Below are 19,729 nucleotides of genomic sequence, written 5' to 3' on the forward strand. Positions count from 1 at the left end.
CTGACTACACCACGTATACATTCAAGGATAGGAGAAAAAAACAACCTGAGTTGTTTCTTTAAACCAATTACAATTGTCTTGCACGGCGCTAAGCTCTGGACGCAGCTGGTGGCTCTGAAAATGGTCTTGGGAAGGACCTTGTTTTGGTGGAACATTTTCACCCAGCAAAAGAAAACGCCACATACAATATTAAATTAAGTTAAGTTTTCACACAATACGGCAACTGGAGCTATTTCAATTAGCCGCGTACAAGGTTGCACATAATTTGCTACTACCAGTGTATCGTCGTGTGTACTTTGTCAAAAGATATCCCCACCAATCGGCCCCAAAACATCCCAGTCTGATAATAAATGCCGTAAATATATTCTTAGTAAATCTTTACAATCATTCACCGAAAGAACCAAGCAGACCTGCCTTGTTGCACGATAAAACCATTCTTCAAAAGTTGTCCTTTTCAGCTTTTAGCTTGCTAGCTTAAAGTTTGTTGTTTTCCGAAGCAAACAGAGTTTGACGACGGCAACACACAGAGAGCGGAATTCAATTCAATTTTATTTGTAGTAGCAATTCATAACCACAGTTGTCTCAAGACACTTTACAAATAGAGTAGGTTTAGACTACACTCTATAATCTACAAGGACCCAACAGTTGTGAAGTGTAAAGTGTGACAGTGGTGAGGAAAACTCCCTTTTAGGAAGAAACCACGGACAGACCCAGGGTCTTGGTAGGCGGTGTCTGTCAGAAGCGGAAGGTGAGGGTCATCCAGGCATTATCCTGGAAATATACTGCGTTGATCCAGAATACTCTCTCTATCTGACTTTCTGATCTCTACTCCAAGGGCCTGGTGTCCACAGCACTGATGAAAAAGACTCTTACCATGGCAGCATGACCAGCGGATGCCCTGTACGTGACTGGTCTCAGTGTTTGCAGGGCTTGAACCCTCGTCCTTTTCTGCCGTGTCTCTGCATTAAACATGCGCATAAGATTTGATTGGCCCTGATGATCTCAGGTTAGCGCTGATGAGCTGAGATTAATGGAGAGATACACGTTAAAGCACTCACGTGGTTAATAGATTTTTGTGGCAGAGAGGTAAAAGAATACCAAAAGCATGTAAAAGACGAGGAGTGAGGTGCAAACCGTCGGTGCTGTTTCCTGTCACCTGACCACATTGCATTTCAAGGGTATGTCAAACCCGTCCTCTGCATTCCAAAATAGCATAAACTGTCCATATGACCTCATTCAAGCACTCCTCCAGGGGCTTTGAAATCACAAAATGATTTATCAGAGATGACACATCAATTTCTCTTCACTCCCAATTTCTGCTGCATACGCTCGATGTATGCTTTTGGTCATGAGATTATTTTCTTATGACAGATGTATATTTTGACAACTTCTTTTTTCTTCCCACAGCATAATGTTGTCACTTTTAATCGCACCAGCACACCTCTTTCAAGTTTTGAGTAAAAATCCAGCCCTGTCTATTACTGTACATCATTTCCATCTGTTCATTAATATTCAGTGGAGGAACGTGAATCTATAATTCAGTCCCCCCCCCCCCTTTTTTTTTATATAACACTATTCAGACTGACACTAATGCAAATGTTCTATTTTAATTATAAGACGGCTGAGGCAGGCTGAGACAGAGGACTGACATGTGACAAGCTTAACAAAAATCTAAGGATGTTAAAATCCACTGTTATAAACTCCACTATGTTTCATTGTGATATGTAAGTAAATATAACACAGTCAGTCCTCTCCCCTCTCTCTCATCATTCTGTTTTTTCCCAGTCGCTCGTCTCTCAGGTCCCAATAAAAGAAGTTTGGAAGACTGCAGGATGGTAGTCAGAGTTTAATTCCTCCATTGCTATTGGTCAGCTAACTGCCCTATTTGGAAACTAGATTGGGTCCCCTCTCACTGCCACAGATTTTACAAATCCCTGCCATAATGTCAGGACTGCTGTTCCAGGAATGTTGGATTTTGCTGGAAGGTTCCATTGGCATTTTCTCAAAAGTTCACCTGAGCCATTCACTGTTCTGTTATAAGACTTTTCTGTAGTATGCTTTTTCAATGATATGTTCGATAGTATTGTTACCTTATAGATGGACTGAGTCCCTAAGCGTTCTGGTTATTGATGGCAGAGGAACAGGTTCAGGTGAAAACTGTCCAGTGTGTGTGACATTTTAAAGCTGCTGAGCTTGAACTGAATGTGCTGACCAAAACTGGTTTGAACATTCTCATCAAAGGGACAATGATTAAAAGGGAAACCATTCTGTGAGGTTCTGTGCATTCTAGGAGTTCATTCACTGTGTCGGTGCTTTGCTTTCCACTACTAGTACATGAATGTCTACATTTCCATGACTGCTATTCAAAAACACCTTGAATGCAAGCAGAAGTCAAAAATGACACGTGAGTATATAGTATGTGTGACAGCAGTAAAATTAACTTGATATTGGATATTCTGTGGATATTAATTTTACAACACAAACAGGCAAATGAAATGACTGTAATAACTAAAGCACAAAGATTCTTTTATAATCCCTTTTTTCAATAAGTAACCAGTTAACTATGCAACCGCAATTGCAAGTGAATCATTAACAATCATTTTGGAAGATTGTGTTAAAAGGTACGTGTTATTTTTAAATTTTAATTTTTACATGTTCAAACTTAACTGAATTGAAACTGAAGTGTATACTTTCTCTGAGAGTAGAGCAGTGTTTCTCAGATGGGGTAAACGTTCCCTAGGGTTACTTTGGAGTACTGCAGGGGGTTTGTAAGATTTAAAACATGTGAATTATATTATAATAATAAACAAATTCCTTAAGGGATTCTGTTTTTTCAGTTACAAGGTAGTTGTTTAGTAAATCAGACACTAATGGCGCAGCGATGTATTGTACCTCTTTATATTGGCTTTTGTTTCTACCTGAAGTGTTTCCCGCTGATCTGGGGGTGCATGGTTGAAAAAAGATGTAAAAGGAGGTACATTATTGAAAAGGTTTTGGGATCACTTCAGGAAAGGAATGTAAAAACGCCTCTCTGGTGAAAACTGTGCATAAATACAAGTCAGTGTAGTCAAGGTCAGACATTTTAGGGGACATAAACATGAGAAAAACACACTTTGGAGTGGAGGGAATCTTTAAAGGATAAAGGAAAATGTGAATATACATCAGGCTATTTTCACAATGCCTTTTATGATGTAGAGAGCATTAGAAGTGATGGCTGTATGTTAAGAATACATAACAATGTGGCCCCTTATGCAAAATGCAACACATAGTCGGACTGCTGTGCAGGGACTACTAAATACAGTTGTTATTGTGTTTTTGCAGACCATACAGTCTCGTCTGTAGTCACAACACACAGTATCTTGAAACATAACTCTGCCATGTTACAATAAAAGTTCTCAAGATGACAATGCGTAGAGTGTGATAGAGTGTGAACTGTGTGAGTATATCTGCACTCCAACAAGCTCATGCATAAGAACTTGTTGAAACTGTGAGTAAAATAAGATCTTCACCAAACCATTTTTAGAAGACCTGGATACAAATGTGTATCATCTCATGATAATACAGTGACAATCATATAGCACAGTGGGTTTGCATTTGTATGATCTGTAAGAAATAGAGCACTTTTTTCATTGCCGCCAAGATACCGAGCTGTCTGTGCTGCATCCTTGGCCTTAACAAAATGGTGTTATTTTCATTTGACTCCAAAAGATAATGTGTTTGGTAAAATTGTTTGATAATGACTGACACTGTCTGGGTCTCGCAGTTTTTTTTTTAAAATACAAGGCATTTTACCCTTCCACAAACTTTTAGTAATTGGCAGACCAAACAAAGAGCTCAGAGACATTTTGTGTGTGTGTGTGTGTGTGCGTGCGTGCGTGCGTGCGTGCGTGCGTGCGCGTGCGTGCGTGCGTGCGCGTGCGTGCGTGCGTGCGTGTGTGTTTGTTTGTGTGTGAGACTACATGTCTATTTATAACGTGTGTGCATTTCATTCTTTTTTTTTGCTAAAAGTGAATATGTGTGATTGGACACAAATGTGAATGCGTGTGCACATGTATGGATGCGCTCAAAAGTAATTGGTTTGGTCCGCAGAATCACCAATGGAACAGGAGGACAGGAGGAGAGGCGAGAGAGAGAGAGAGAGACTGAAGAGAGAGGATGCTTTGCTTCAGCTCATTAACCAACGCCTGTTAGCTTGGAAATAAATTGGGTGAGATTCCACCACTGGAGAGGCTGATTAGTTCATTTTTCTCCTCCCGCCGACGGATCCGTCGTAGGTGTAGTGAGGCAAGCCTGCTTCTCTCTCTCTCGCTCTCTCTCTGTCTCACTTACACACATGCCATGCACGCATACACTCAAATCAGCGGCCCATGGGTCCTGGAGCAGATGTGATTGAGCCAGGTGTCAGATGACTTGCAGCCTGCCACAGCTCAAAGGTCACCTAGACCTACAGTATCTCTGTCTGGCTGGGCTCACGGCCAGTGGTCGGGGCTTCATCCAGTGGGGCTGATGGCTGACAGAAACCGTCCAGAAGCAGACAGGGTGATGGGGATTGCTCAGAGCACCAGGAGGAAAACAACCCAAAAAATTGTCCTCTGTGATGCTGGTGGCTCTGCAAAAATGTGAAGTGCTTTGCCAGCAAGGCTTCTGGTCTACTGATCACTCCTAACATATGATTTTGAGACATCGTCTAGCCTTCCCTATCATTACAACAACAGTGGAGAATGCTTCTTCTGCAGGGGCACATGCCTCATAGGGTAGAGCGTTAAAGCATAAATAGGGATCACATCTTGTCATTTCTAAAACCCTGGAATGTGGTTATTACATTATTAGCATGCTGTTCTGAACACCAGCTGAACACCTAACCAGGCTGAATGGACCATTGTCATCCTGAATGAAAGCACCTACATTTGGTCAACTGTAGCATACAGAATAGAGGTGATTTTTGATATATGTATTTGCTGCAGTAATTGACTAGAATATGTGTTTTGCTGGGAAATGTTTTAATGAGTTTGTCACTACACACTGTATGCATGTATGTTTACCACCCTCTTACCCACTTACACACTAGCTCATCAGAAGCATTGCATTAATAGGCATTGATAGACACTGTGTGCATGAATGCACCGGCGAGCACAAATGTGTGATCAGTTGCACATTCAAATGCTAATTTTGTGTACAGACACATTACATGTGGCAGAATGGATTTGTTCAAAACTACATGAACAAATGCGCACACACACACACACACATGGTAATGGTAATGGTCAATCACAGAATAGCCTGTCATCTTTTTTCCCCCCACCGCACCTCCCTCCTTAATAACATCATTAATCAGGAGTGTCAGCGCTGAGATATGGGTCGATAAACAATTTGGTGCAACATGCCTAATGAAAACCAGAGTCATTTAATATATTTACCTGCTTATAAATCCTACAGATTAGACCCTGCTGTCTGGAACCCGCCCACCAAAGGTATTATGCAATATTGTCTCGAACACAGGAAACCATATTAAGGATTCAAAGAAATCTGTAGCAAACACTCATGATGTACTCTGTTGCTTTCATAGTGTCACTCACTACCTGACCTCTGTTACACACCTCTAAGTCTTGGCTCCCTGTGGAACCTATTCCAGGGTAGAGTAATGTCTTTGATTCAAGTTGGATTTAAATTGATGAACTACCGCTAAAACAAAAATATATGTGAATAAAAATCTCATAAAGGGTCTTGTTTTTTTCAATGTGCCAAGCGGTTAATAATGTGGCACGTGGGCAGGAAGACAATAATCCCAGTATTGATCAATAGGCCTTGTTAATTGTGATGATAGAATTTTTACACAAATTTAAATGAACTGATAGCCCAAGTTCTTCTAAACATTAGCTAATCATAAAAATGTTAATGATAAGTTATATCAACAATAATTATCAAAGTTATTTGTTATGCTCTTATCTTATGTTGTCATCTATATTTGGACAGCACTTTGGGGCAGAAATAAACTTTGATCTTGACCTTGATCAGACAAGTATTGGACAGGTTTAAAAAATATTGGATTGATTTCTATGCCATGTTGTGTGTATTCTTTGAGGGGCCGGTGCCTTGCAGCAGTAGATACTCGACGTGTTGATGTCACAGGACATCGTGGCTCGCCCTCTCTTTGCCTTATTCTATTTCTGATTGACTTACCCTGTTATTCTTACCCTAACCACAACTAATCCCCACTCCTCATGCCTACGTCTAACTACGTCAATACATCTAGCAGATCTGATCTAGCATTTGCCCCTTTGAGCTGGCCTAGCTGCCTACGTCGGCATTTGGCGGGCCAGTTAACCAACTGAAGCAAAAGAAGCTAGCACCTCTAAATAATAGCAGTAATGTTAGTTTAAGTCTGTTAGTGAAAGTTTGTTAAGGCTGCTGTTAGGAGCCATTGTATGTGGTTACTGTCTGTGTGTGTTTCAGTATGCTAAACAGGCTGTGCAATCATTTGGAGCAGCCCGGAGAACCATCTACCCATCGGCGAGCTGCGTTTGGGACCTGCTGCTTTAAAAGCCAACATACTGTGCTTCCAGTAAGTATGCTGCATCTGTGCCAACCACTGTTTGTTAAGACTGGTAAATTGTATGTATATTGTGTGCTTGTTCTCTGTAGCTATCACTCCAAGTTGCTAGGCTAAACTGTGTGGGATCTACTACCAGCCATTTGGTGTGTAAGCTGTTTTCCTGTAGCCTTGTAGCCATGGCCGCGGAAACGTATTTTGAGTTGGGGGTGCTAACAAATTTTTGAGAGTGACAGTTTCAGGCAAAGTCAACCACCGCACACCACACTGCATCCATCACAACGCTCCACAAGCGGAAAATCTAAAACAAGAATGAAATCCAAAAACCAAGACAGGGCAAAACTAGACATGGGTAACACAAGGGTATAAAACACATCACTAAATTAAATTAAATCAAAAGTTAGCTGCCTCGTCATCTAGCAGGGTCGCTGTGGGAGTGACAGGTGTAGAGGTGCTGCTACTACTTTCAGTTACAGCTGCTGAGTTTTCTGACTCAGGTCTATTAGTTTTTTTAGCCTGTGATGAAAAAACCTAAAACGCGCTTTTGTGTTATAGGCAAGCTAACTTCAATACTGTTGACTCGCCGGTAGATTTTCCACAACTATCTTCACTCATGAATGAGTATCAGAGGTGCGCAGCACGCCTCGCTCTCGGCAAAATTGACAGATTCAATCTGATCAAATTATGTGTTTATCTCTTCCCAACCAAACTGTAAAATCAAATTACATTTAACTGTAATGAAAGGGAGTAGGTTAATATCAATAATCAATTCATTAAAATAAATCTATGTCATTTTTAATTATGGTTTTAGTTTGTCTGCCTTTTGCTGAGGGGGTGCTGCAGCACCCTCCGCACCCCTAGTTCCCCTAGGCCATGCTTGTAGCTGCAGTGTTTCTGTACTGAGAGTCAGTAAGTGTTTGATTCTGTTCAGCGTTTCTGCTTCACCCTGGAGTTGATAGTGTTATGCGTTTGTAAAGTTGGGCTAGGGTTGAGAGTAATACTGACTTAATTTACATTGGCCAGGAATTCCCTTTGTTTAGTACATTAGGTTCCATGTGTTTTAACTCATCCAAGATAGGGAGGTTTTTGGTTTTCAGTTTTTTTCTTTTTGTTTGCTTTAGAGGGATGCTGTTGGTGTAAATGATGACCAGATTTGGTGGCCGCTTGTCAGGAATTTGTGGGGAAGCCTTCAATGCCTGAATGTGTTATTTTTTATATTATATAAAAAATATATATATATTGTATATAAATATACAATATATATTGTATATTTAACAGTATTCTTGATTGCTTTGTGGTTGTTGTTTGAGTAAATGGGACTGGTTGTGGGGAGTTTATTTCTGTTTCTTTGGTAATTACATTATTTTGGACTATAGGGTTATTTGTGATGCAGCATCCTGTCATACTGCATAAAAGTGATGGCTTCAGTCAACATGTATTCATGTCTCTGCAATAGCGTATTGAAATGTTCTAGGTGTGGAGCCTTGAATGATAGCAGTATCATGGTGAGATTATTTGACGGTGGTTTAATTGCTGTTAGATAGAACTGAAGGCCCAGCTGTAAAAAACACGGCCCGCCACTGTTCTTAAACAAGAGGTACAGTATAACCATTCAAAATGCTTATGAATGCATGGACAACACAGTAGTACTAAATGATGCATTTAGCGGAGTTTTGTTTGCTAAAAATAAATGAATACAGAAATGAAAAAAGTTTCAGAATTTTGGTCTAAACTATTTTGGCAGCATCTCTGGATGATGATTAATTTCCGTCACATGCACAGGCAGCAGCCCTAATGGGAATATAATCACACTTTTTATTTGCCCACATCACACCCTCGGAAATGGATGTACAAAGTTGTGCACATAAACCACAATGGATTGAAAGAGGCCAAAATAGAGGCTATCTCTGGTGTAAATGGCCAAGATGACACACACACACAAGCAGAGCATCCAACTTTTTGAGAACTGGACGACACTCATGCCAGACTGGTGGGGGAAAAGTATTAACTGGATTAGTCATGCATGCAGTTTTATCTTTCTCTGTCTGTCTCTCTCTTTCTCTCTCGCTCTCTCTCTCTCTGTATGGTTTTGTGTCCATAGTTTCATACTTTCCTCAGAATCGTAATGAAGCTCACTGTTATTGCTTTGTTACCTCTACCCAAATGGTCCTCACCTCTCCCTTTATTTTCACCAGCACTCATCTGTTTTAGCGCCTGTAATGACAAAGGTACAGATAAATGCATGCATGTACACATTAGCACACACTCTAAGAGGGCTGTACTCTTTCCCATCGCTCTGTGTCAACCCCCACTCCCCCACCTCCCTGAGTGACATGCAGGCTGAGTGGACATGGCACCATCATCTGACTGAGACCAAATGAGCCATAAGTAATGACAGGGGACACCCAGCCCATTGGCTAATTGTCCTGAATAATGAGACTGGTTCTCCTCTCCGATTGGTGCTGGAGGTGGGAGGTTGGCAGGTCCATCGACAGTATGAAGAACAGTGTCGCTAAAATGGATTTGTCGGATGACTGCTGAGGTGGCAGAAGTCAAACCTCCATTTTCCCTCCACCCACTGCAACAAACACTTTATGCGAGGAAAAAGCCCAGATATTATACTCTGCAGAAGAAGAATACCCCTCAAAGACAGCTTTTGTTTCAGGTTTGGCTACAGTAGACTTACATCCTTAGTCTTTTTTTCTTCTATTTTACGGAGCTGAGTCAATTTGAATCAAATCTTCTCTGGGCTGTTGTGATAGTGATAGTTTATTCCCACTGTCCATAAAAGAAATTGCATGTACCTGTACTTGAACCACTTGTTCATTTTCAGACTCCATTTCTAGAAAAATGGCTGCCATTTGTTCAGCATCTGTAGCTAAAACACAATTTTTCAGATATTTTGCAGCCCAATCCTGCACCAAAGCAACAAAAAAAAAACCTGGGGAAATATGGTTTCACTAGTAGTACAGAAATAAGAGAGGTACTGTAGTTGCTTTTTGTTACACAAGCCATGATTGTAGTTTCACTGCTAACTGGACTGTAATAACATTTTGAGTGTGGCTAGTTGCTACTGGCTTCCCGCTGGTGCTCTTGATTGGGTTGTCAGATTTTAGCCAGCCGCTGTGTGACATGTAGAACACAGACCTTATTGCACTGGAAACCAGCAGTGACAAAAGTGGGGTCGGGTGTTGGCAGTTGGTAGCAAAAGCAATGTGATAGAAGATAGGGCTTAATGAGCTCAAAGATCTCGCTCTAGTTTCATGTTTTTCCACTTGTTTTGATATGAAATGATGATCTGAGACCATCTTACTCCATAGTGGCACATATTGAGGAACAAAGCAATAAACAGAGGGATGTTTAAATGAAAGGTTGATCTCAGGTCTACAGAAACAAAGAAAAACAGACAACATTCCACTGAATGGAGGAACTTTAATGACTAAAGAGAATAACAACATATTGGCTTGTTTATAATTTATTTTTCATAAACTAAGACGTATGTTGAAAGAAACAAATACAAAATATTCAAAAAGAAATCTATGATAAAGAATTCTGCCTCTAAGCAAGGTTATTATTAAAGCTGCACAAATCAATATTTAACAAATAATAATAATAATTAATAGTGGGTCAAATGACCACAGTAAATATAATATCAATAGGGGTTGCTTGTAGCAACCAACCAACCAAGAAAATTATCACTAACTCTGCACTTCCCCTGAGCTCTATGGAGCCTTTTTGTTACAGTTACTCTTTTTCAGAAGGGTAGTTACCCTTTATCAGAACTACTCTTTTGAAGAATAAGGGAAGTTACCCTTTTTCTTCATCTTAAAAAGGCTAACTACCCTTCTGAAAAAGAGTAACTACCCTTATGAAAAATGGTAAATAATCATTCGGTACTCTTTCAAAAACAGTAACTACCCTTTTTTGTGTACCTTATTGTAAAGTATTACAATAAGTGTTGTAAAGTGTTACCATTATGATTAAGTAAAGATCGTTGTGGCAAATTAACTATGTTATGAGTAGGGTTTTAGCAAATGGAACATTTGGTTATGATTAGGGAAGCATTGTGCTTGTGGTTTAACATTAACTGCAGATCAGTGACGGGTCACAAGCTCTGGTCGCCCTCTTCAAAGCCCGCCTACTTGATAATCCACCCCCTTGACCTCCACCCTCTTAGATTCCACTTTGCTTTAAAAGGCACACAACTTCCTGCATTGGCACTAAAACAGAATTGTCAAATCATTGTACTTCTGAATCCTGCTGTTTTTTTTATACCACCTATCTAACCCGACTCATGAGGAACAAATGACACCTACGGTTACAAAACAACTATATAAAGGAGGAGACAACCCTTCATCTAGCTGTAAAACATGACAGGATATCTAAGTACCTTCCCCTTCTGTTTGTGCCAAGCTCAAGTTAAACCCCTGACGGCAGATTCATATGACAGATTTTGGTTAATAGATGCAGAACTGGAGACAGCTGCCATCCATTGCACCTTGCAGCACAGCAGGTTGCCTTTGCCTGTCCATGAGTGCCTCCCCTAAAACATAGCGCTACAAGCTCGAAGCTAGTAGCTAGTTAGTACCTAGTTACTGCCAAGCCCCCAGGAACAACGCCATGTCTTAAAGCAACCGTGGGCTTAGCGGATAACGGTGGAAATGTTACGTGGATGTAACGTTGTTAGTATTTCCCAAACTGCCGTGGTAGTAGCTAACATCAGTGGTAGCTAGCATGGGTGTAATAAGAGAGAACGGTAACACAGCTAACATAGCTACATGCCTACATAACGTTACTACAGACGAAGTGATTACATAGCCTTGGTTCACTCAAAACATCCATCATTTATTTTGATAAGCATTACTAATTAATACATGCCAAAGTGAAGTGTCATAATGAGCATCTACTGTATGTACATTTTGTCTGTAATAACACTCTTGGTTACAATTTAACATAACAATGAGTGAAAGTTTCAGTATTTTTCCTAAATTAAGATAATTAATTTTAAAGTAAGGAAAATGTTTGTAACTTCAATATAGCGTCACTATCACTCGACCTGGTTTAGTGGTTTATTGCAAAAGCTAAAAAAGAAGAATGCAGGTCAAGCTAAATAATAGAGCTGGTTAGGTAGCTAACGTTAATATCTTTTATGTCCCTAAGAGCGGATGTGGGTTTAGGGTTTAACACTTATCTTACGATACATCCGAGGGCTGTATGCTGTAAAGCTTGTAACGTGGATGAGAGATGAAGCCATGGATGTATTAAGGAAAGCTCTGTTCATGAAACTGCAAGCTAACTCTGAACACTCTTAACACTCTTGCTTGAGCTGTGTAATCCATCACAGTGACCACCAAGTCTGTATTCATTTTTGTCAAAGCTACACAATCATTATGCAGTGCAGATGTTTTGAATCAATCTGCATATCCATGGAATGATCATGTGACTGAAAACAAAATTAATGCAGACTTGATGTTCAATTTGATGAATTACACAACTCAAGCAGGTCTCAAGAGCTAATTGATTTTCATGCTGTAAGTAAATTAATGGAAACCAATGGCTCCATGGAATTGGAGGGAAAATACATGCAAATATCTAAACTGCCAGATGAGGTGGTACGGATATTTGTTAAGGATTCCCCCCGGGTGCCTCTCTAGGTAGGTGTTTCTGGCACGTCCAGCTCGAGGAGGTCTCGGGGAAGACCTGCGGCTAGGTGGAGAGATTGTATCTCCACACTGGCCTGGGAACACCTTGGGATCCCCCAGTCAGAGTTGGTTAATGTGGCTCCGGAAAGGGAAATTTCGGTCCCTTGTTGGAGCTGCTGTCCCCACGACCCGACCCTGGATAAGCAGATGAGTATGGATGGACAGACGGACGGATGGATGGATGGATGGACGGATGGATGGATGGATGGACGGACGGACGGATGGATGGATGGACGGACGGATGGACAGACGGATGGATGGATGGACGGACGGATGGATATCTAAAACCTACATTTGAAAATCATCAGCAAAATTATAAAAATATACATGACTCTTAATTTGACTCTTAAGTGTCGGTGTCCACCTGATGAATGTAAGCCCAATATTTACTCTTGTGTTATTTTTGTTTATGGTCTTTGCAGACTCCTAAGGGGAATAAATGGCTCTTAAGCTGCTAAATGTTCCCCAGCTAGTTTATGGTAAAACTTTGTCTGTCATTTGGTGCTGGGCAGTTAGTATGCTGTGAATTGAATTTTTTGCTCACAACAAGCCTGCTGTGTCTGCAAACAATGTTAATGACAGTAGAAAAAAATGAACCAAAACAATGAGCTAAAAGACTCAGAAAAACTAAATGGAACTGCAGTACCAGAGTTGGGTGATAACAATTAGAGGATTTGACACTTTGTCACACATAGTGACACCTTAAACACAGTCATTTGAGCCATTGTTACTGTAAAAACATTGACTATAACAGCTTTAAGGAGTTAAAATGTGCACTGGTGTTGTCCTTTAAAAGTAACTCCCTGAATATCCCTTTTTAAAAGCACATTTTCTAATTGATTGATTCCATCCCCAAGCTGTCTGGCCTTACCTATGTCCAAAACTTTGTACATATGCTCTATCATTAGCTTCTAGCTTATTTTCTTGCGTCCTAGTAGTTGTTGCAGGGATTTTGACAGAAGCAACACTAATTTCCACAGTCTTCATCCAATGAGATTCTTTAATGGAGTAAAAACATGTACAGGCTCTTTCCTTGCTATCCACTCAGTGTATGTTAAGTTCTGACACTTAGCGACTCTAATTAGCAACAAGTGGGTAAAGCCAATTGACTAATTAATTCTCAGTGATGAAGTGAGGGTAGGCAGACCACCCCTCAAGTGAAGGACCCACAATGCTTTGCCATCAGCCTGTATCTCCCTGTGTATCTCTGGGTTTCCCAGTCTTCTGCGTCCGGGTCACCTCCATGCCCAGCTTTACTTGTTTGGATAATTAGTTGCCCAGCCCTCGCTGCCAGACTGTGTGCCCCATAGATTTATGATGGTGATGGCTGGCCTGCTCTCGGGGGGGATGCTGTGTGTTTGTGTGTGGGTATGTGACAATGAGGCTAAGGGAGACACGGCTGTCCTACTAATGAGGGGACACAAGGTTATTTACGGCAGGCTGGACCAGTATCATGGATATGGAGATAAGGCAATACCTGGGCAATAAATCATTAGGAATGTGTGGGAGTTTAGAGGTGTGTGTGTGTGTGTGTGTGTGTGTGTGTGTGTGTGTAGTCTGAAATTACACTGAAATGGTAACAGATGAGTGTGCTTTTCAGTATCAGCCTCTTTCTCACACTTCTACGGCAAGGACAAAGAAGCCTTCATCTTTATAATATCAATATCTCTTGTGTGTACTTACTCAGACACTTAAATTCAGTAGAAAACATATCTGTCACTGGCATCTCTTCGCATTATGTATCCACTTTATATTTGCTTTGCTGTGACAAAACTGAAAAGCTCTCTCTCCTCCTCCAGTCTAGTGACTCATCTTTTTTTTTTTTTTTTCGGCACATAGGGCCATTCAGAGCTGAGACTAAACATCTATTGCTAGTCAGGTGCTGTGATGAATACAGACAGTTTTTTTGTTAATTTTCCTGTAACATTTAGTTAAACATTTACACTGCTTGCATTCGGGCAAGTGTGTTTTTTCTTTTTTTCATTTTGTTTTGTCACAAAAGGAAAACCAGAGGCCTTTCATGGATCTTAGTGTCATCAGAAAGCAATAGAAGCATGAGTGGTCGACAGTGTAAACCAGAAGATCACTTTACTCTGGTCTATGGGTTATGAAATGTACCTTGAAGGCCTTAAAGCATACCCTGTGGACAACAGTTTAACCGACCATCCAAAAAAAGACCACTGTCCTCAAAGAGCACTTACACTGTAGAAATTCTCTTCTGTTGGAGAACTCAGAGTGTCTCGTTCCAGATATGATGACCTGTTTGTCCTGGTCGAGATGCGTTTAAAACATCCATCTCGTCCAGTACTGAGGAGATTTGTACAATCCTATTTGTACATTTTGCGCCTGTTGTTGTCAGGATAATTTTCTCTCATAAAAAATACATGAACATTTTCAAATGAAGCTCTGACAATTTTCTTGACCAACGATTTGACCTTAGGATCTTTCAATAAAGTGGAGTGCATGTCTGGCTGTGGATTGGCTACACTGTCAGGTCTTTCCTTTTGGTGACCTTGTTCACCAGAGAGCATACCTTCCATTGTCACCTCACTCTTTTTCTGCTTCAAGCCAAATTTGCTCTCCAGCTGAAATCCAGACCTTTGACCCCATGTGCTTTTGTAATTTATGTTCTACTCAGCCTGTGTACCATGTTGTTTTTGTTTCATGCTACAGAAACCTTTTCTCCCTGTTTCAGATTCGGACGTCCACAAGGACAAATTCCCTTGTCGGAACGTAAAACTTTAGGTATTTACGATACACTTGTATCTGCCTCACTGGCCACCTATACTAACTATTTATTTTGTATTTGACAGTCTGTCAGACCTAATTAGTTATTAAACAACACTTGTTTTCATTAGATCACTTGTGTTTGTGGGCTTATTCAGAGACCCATCACCTTCTAAATTACACCCTTATTCTTTAAAGAATATTCTTTAAAGTGTTTTTCCATAAACAACAGGGTTAAGTTTCCCTGTACAGATTTCCAACTGTGGTCAGAATGCACAGGGTAGACACTTTCTTTCTCCCACTATGCATCCAGGATCAGTATTCTAAAAGCCTGTTACTCTCTCACTCGCTCTACCAAATACTCCCCACAAACACACTGCTATTCTCTTAAAGAGATCAAGATAGACACCAACGCACAAGCATAAACGTCTTTCCACTCATGTAGGCTTTGGCGAAAGCTGTGTGTGGAGCCTCCGCAGGACCATTTATCCTGCGGGTTGGGGGTTAATTTGTTCTGCAGAGATAGGGCTGGCAATGTGAGACTACTCAGTAATCAACACAGTTAATTACATTTATAAAAAAAAGTGTGTGGCCTTTTGAAACGCTCTTGTGTGTACACATAATAATTAAATGTGAATATGATAACCTTCCTTGACTGTTGAGCATAGTCCTGTATGTGTGAGTGGCTACGCCTCCAAGTTCTTGCAGCAAAATAACCTTTCAAATAAATAAGGGACTGTCAGTTTCAGCAATAATACTATGTCCATTCACACATAACCACAAACCCAGAAGTTTTTGTTGTATCTTTTTTTTTTTTAAATGCACTTGCAAGTTGCTCCTGTTACACAATCACGTCAAAAATAACAAAGAAAGTTGTACACACACTTTCAGTGAAAAACCAAGACAGCTTTGTATGTAACCCCTTAGGTCTTCATCAGGTAATTCCCTCAACGCACTCTTCAAATTCAGATTCCTTCTAAAGTCTTCAAGCTGAAAGTGCAAACAAAAAATACATGTGATGTAGTGTTGGCAGAAATCAAGGGAACCACTTGAGGTTCAACTTGAAACAGGCATGATGCGGTTTTTATATTTTTCTTCATACAACATAGACCTGCGTTTAAAGGGGAACATTAATATGAATGTGACACTGTCAAAGAGCTTCATTTCTGTTCCACTTAATATTCCCGCCTGGCATCTGTTAGCTCCATTTGATGTAGATAGCATTTTGAATGGCTCAGTGGGAAAATGCAATGTCAAAGAATTACACCACATTATCTTAGCCACCTAGCTTTGTCATTCAGTTGATGGGGCTGTATATGCCTGGACAACTCTGGCTGTTTGCCAGCATGTCCTGTTGATGTAGCCAATTTTATCCTGTTTGCCAGTGAGCTGTGACTAATATGAAAACACATCTGACATCTGGCTTACTCAATCTGTTGGTTTTAAATAGACGTTGGCTCGGTAAAGCGTTCATTCGTTCTTTTCTTTGAAGGGGGGGGTGACATCTGCCTGAATAGTGTCTGGGGAAGGTGCTAAAAAAGCTTCTCAGATTGTGACGTTTGCTGGAAGTAAGCTATAGAAGTATTTAGAAAGAAGGCTTACATCATGTTTTTTTTTCTTTCTAATATCCCAACTGCCATTTGTGACCTTTTCATGTTTATGTTGTTTTGGCATATTGTTGCTGTGAACTCCTGGGAACTCCGGGCTGGTTCAGGTCACCTGAGCCTTTCTGCAAAAACTCCTAGTTGACAAATGAAAATGAAAAATCTGGTGCCTCCAAGTGTATCAGGGCAAAAACCCTACACCTATGTTAAAAAACGCTACTTGTGACCCCTTTTCACATGTCATGGCCTCATCGTCAGCAGTTCAACCAAATTGGGATTTTTTTTCCCTTCTCAGATTGTTTCATGTAAATGATTTTCTCATTGTGAAAAAGGAAAATGTAATGAGACGGAAGTGTAATTAATCTAATTATCGGTATGCTTCAGCTTTAAAGTGCTCTGAAAAGCGTCCTTTAAAAAAAGTATGGTAGATACTGTGTGTAAAACACGTAAACTGTGTCAGTAAAGACCAAGAAAAGTTCCATCAGTTGAATAAAGCCACCACACACACACAATCATTCTGAACAGGGTGTTAATGGTTGTGTGTATAGATTCTACAGTTCAAAAGGAGGACCTGTATGCAAGTGACCAGGAAGGCAGGTTGGGGAAGAAAAAGGGGAACTTTAATACCATGAAGCTAAATCCAAGAAGCCAAAAACAGTTTGGCAACAAAAGCAAATCCAAAAACACTACAATTTGTAAACACTGAATAAAACTAAACACTAGAACCAAGAAGTACAGCATGATAGAGACAAGAGAACAGAAGGGTGGTAACGAAGGACGGAGGACATGAGGGCTGATGAGGAACAAATGAAACACATCCGGACAGGGCAGACAATCACAAAAGCCGGAAAACACACAGGGCAGAAAGTAAAACAAGATAAGACACATGAAGAGAACCTTCAAAAGAATGTAACAGACTACACAAAAATCCAGGACCATAACAGCATGGCTCTTAAAATGCCAGTTTTACATATTCTTGAACTACTTAATTTAAGTCCTACTTATCTTCACTGTGCTGTGAGAGATTCCTTGCTCTTAGTGTCTAATCACTCCTCCCAATGTACATCCGCCTTTTTCCTCCTCTACCTTCTTTCTCTGACCTCAGTAAAAACAATGGAAAAAAAACTCTGCTCCTCATTATCCCTTTTGTTCCACTTGCCTGTTTTTTTGTTTTGTTTTGTTTTTTTTAGCATGAAGAGCTAATTCATCAAATGCCTCACATGTACCTTGTCCTCAGGCTCCCTGACATTAGGAGAGCCTTTTGTTTTTGTTCACACCAAATCTAAACTCTGTGTGGAAGTGCCATTACTCAAAATAATGTTTAATTATTCAGGTTGTCTTTGGAGTTTTTTGCCTTTGGGAAAAATGAATATGTACCTTAATATTGTAAACAAGGCAAAACCTGAATTTGAACAAACAGCAGCACATTATGGTGTTAATACTAAACCAAATGAATACAGCACTGCTTCTTATCCAATGAAGAATTAGAGGTTAAATTCAGGTACCATTCCATCCATATTATTATATATTTCCCATGACAGATTAATAATTAATTGACCATTAACTGAAGCAGTTAATTATTAGTGCACAGTCATTGTACATCCCTGGCCTCAGGTTACTCCTCTGAAGACTTCAGTGCTGGCTAAGGACAAAACACCGGTCTGTGGCTATGTTTTACAAATTCATGCTTCAGTCTGCAGGAGCAGCTGTGGTGCATTTGAGTTCCTTTCTTGTTGACTGTGTAGGAGCTAAGTGTGGTGTAACATGCCTTCATAAGTTATGCATTCCAAGTGATGTTAGAGTTTTCATTATTCTGAAATGTGATGGTCTCAAAAATCCCTTACAGGTACATATACTGTAACTCAAGGCCTTTTAATTGTAAAGAACAGTTTTGCCTCTCATTTTTACATGTTGTGTCTACCAAAACTTCAGGTAGTAGCATTTATAAGGTGAAGCACTTCCAAGTATTGGTAATGCATTGCTGCTCAGAATGGGAGAATGTGTGCTTGGTAAATGTTTCCTGCATATTAAAAGAAAGTCTTGGGTGTCATGTACTACTCCCAATATCGTCCATCAGGAATAAATTGCTACATTTGGAAAACCAAGGTTGGTTTGTTCTCTCCTCGTAGGATTGTAAGCCAAGTGCTGGGGCTACACCCAGGTTCAAAATATCAAAAGACACTTTGTTCTGATTAACAGTGAAAAGTACAGAAAGACCTAAGCACAATAATATTTGCTCTATGTATTTCCAACTATAGGAAGCACTTTTAAAGTGAGAATGTTAAGGCAGGAACATGCGACATTTTTGGAATATGTTTACCCCCTTGGGTAAGAATATGTGAAAAGAGTTCCTTTATGTGATAGTCAACCCAGAGGAGAATGTCATACTCTAGAGATGCAGGTGTAAAATGTAAATGGACTGATCGTATACAGTACTTTTCTAATCTCAATGACTACTCAAAGTGCTTTTACATAGTACAGGAACCACTCACACACTAAGGCTGAGGCTGCTGTACAAGGTACCACCTGCTCATCAGAATAACACCCGCACACATTTACACTCCGATGGCGCAGCATTGGGGGAAACTCGGGGTTCATTGTCTTGCCCAAGGACACTTTGACATGTGACTGCAGGGCCAGGATTGAACCCCAAACCTTCTGATTTGTGGCAGGCAACTGCTCTACCACTGAGCCACAGCTGCCATTTTACAGTATAAGATAAACTATCCTCTTACTTAGCTAAATTGCAAATAGGTTTATTCCTATATATTTTTCAAGGAATAGGACTTTTTGGATGCTTGAGAAGATCGATGGCACCCTTACATGTGTCCATTAATTATGACACATACCAGCAGCTGGTTATCTTAACTTAGAAAAAAGACTGGAATAAGAAAGGAAAAGCTAGCCTGGTTCTGTGCAAGTGTAAAAACAATTTGCATCACTAATAACACACTATGTCTGGTTTACTTAATCTGTACAAAAAACAAAGTTGTTACATTGTGATTAATGTAATGGGCCAGACTACTTCCTGGCTCGGTGCAGTGACTTTCTGGAGTCACCGGTTACCTGGTAAGATTATGTGTGTATAACACACCAACTCCAACACCAACAATAGGAATAACACAAGTATATATATATATATATAT

General features: G+C 40.2%; 1 long non-coding RNA gene across 1 annotated transcript; it reads left to right on the forward strand.

The window, feature by feature from the left end:
* The first annotated feature begins 537 nt into the window (after positions 1-537).
* On the forward strand, positions 538-13,573 carry LOC116697048 (uncharacterized). Its single transcript, XR_004333903.1, has 3 exons — positions 538-647; positions 13,014-13,023; positions 13,563-13,573. It is a non-coding gene; the product is annotated as an uncharacterized LOC116697048 (long non-coding RNA).
* Positions 13,574-19,729: the final 6,156 nt, after the last annotated feature.

Source organism: Etheostoma spectabile, chromosome 2 (assembly GCF_008692095.1).
Source record: "Etheostoma spectabile isolate EspeVRDwgs_2016 chromosome 2, UIUC_Espe_1.0, whole genome shotgun sequence".
Classification (NCBI taxonomy): Eukaryota; Metazoa; Chordata; class Actinopteri; order Perciformes; family Percidae; genus Etheostoma; species Etheostoma spectabile.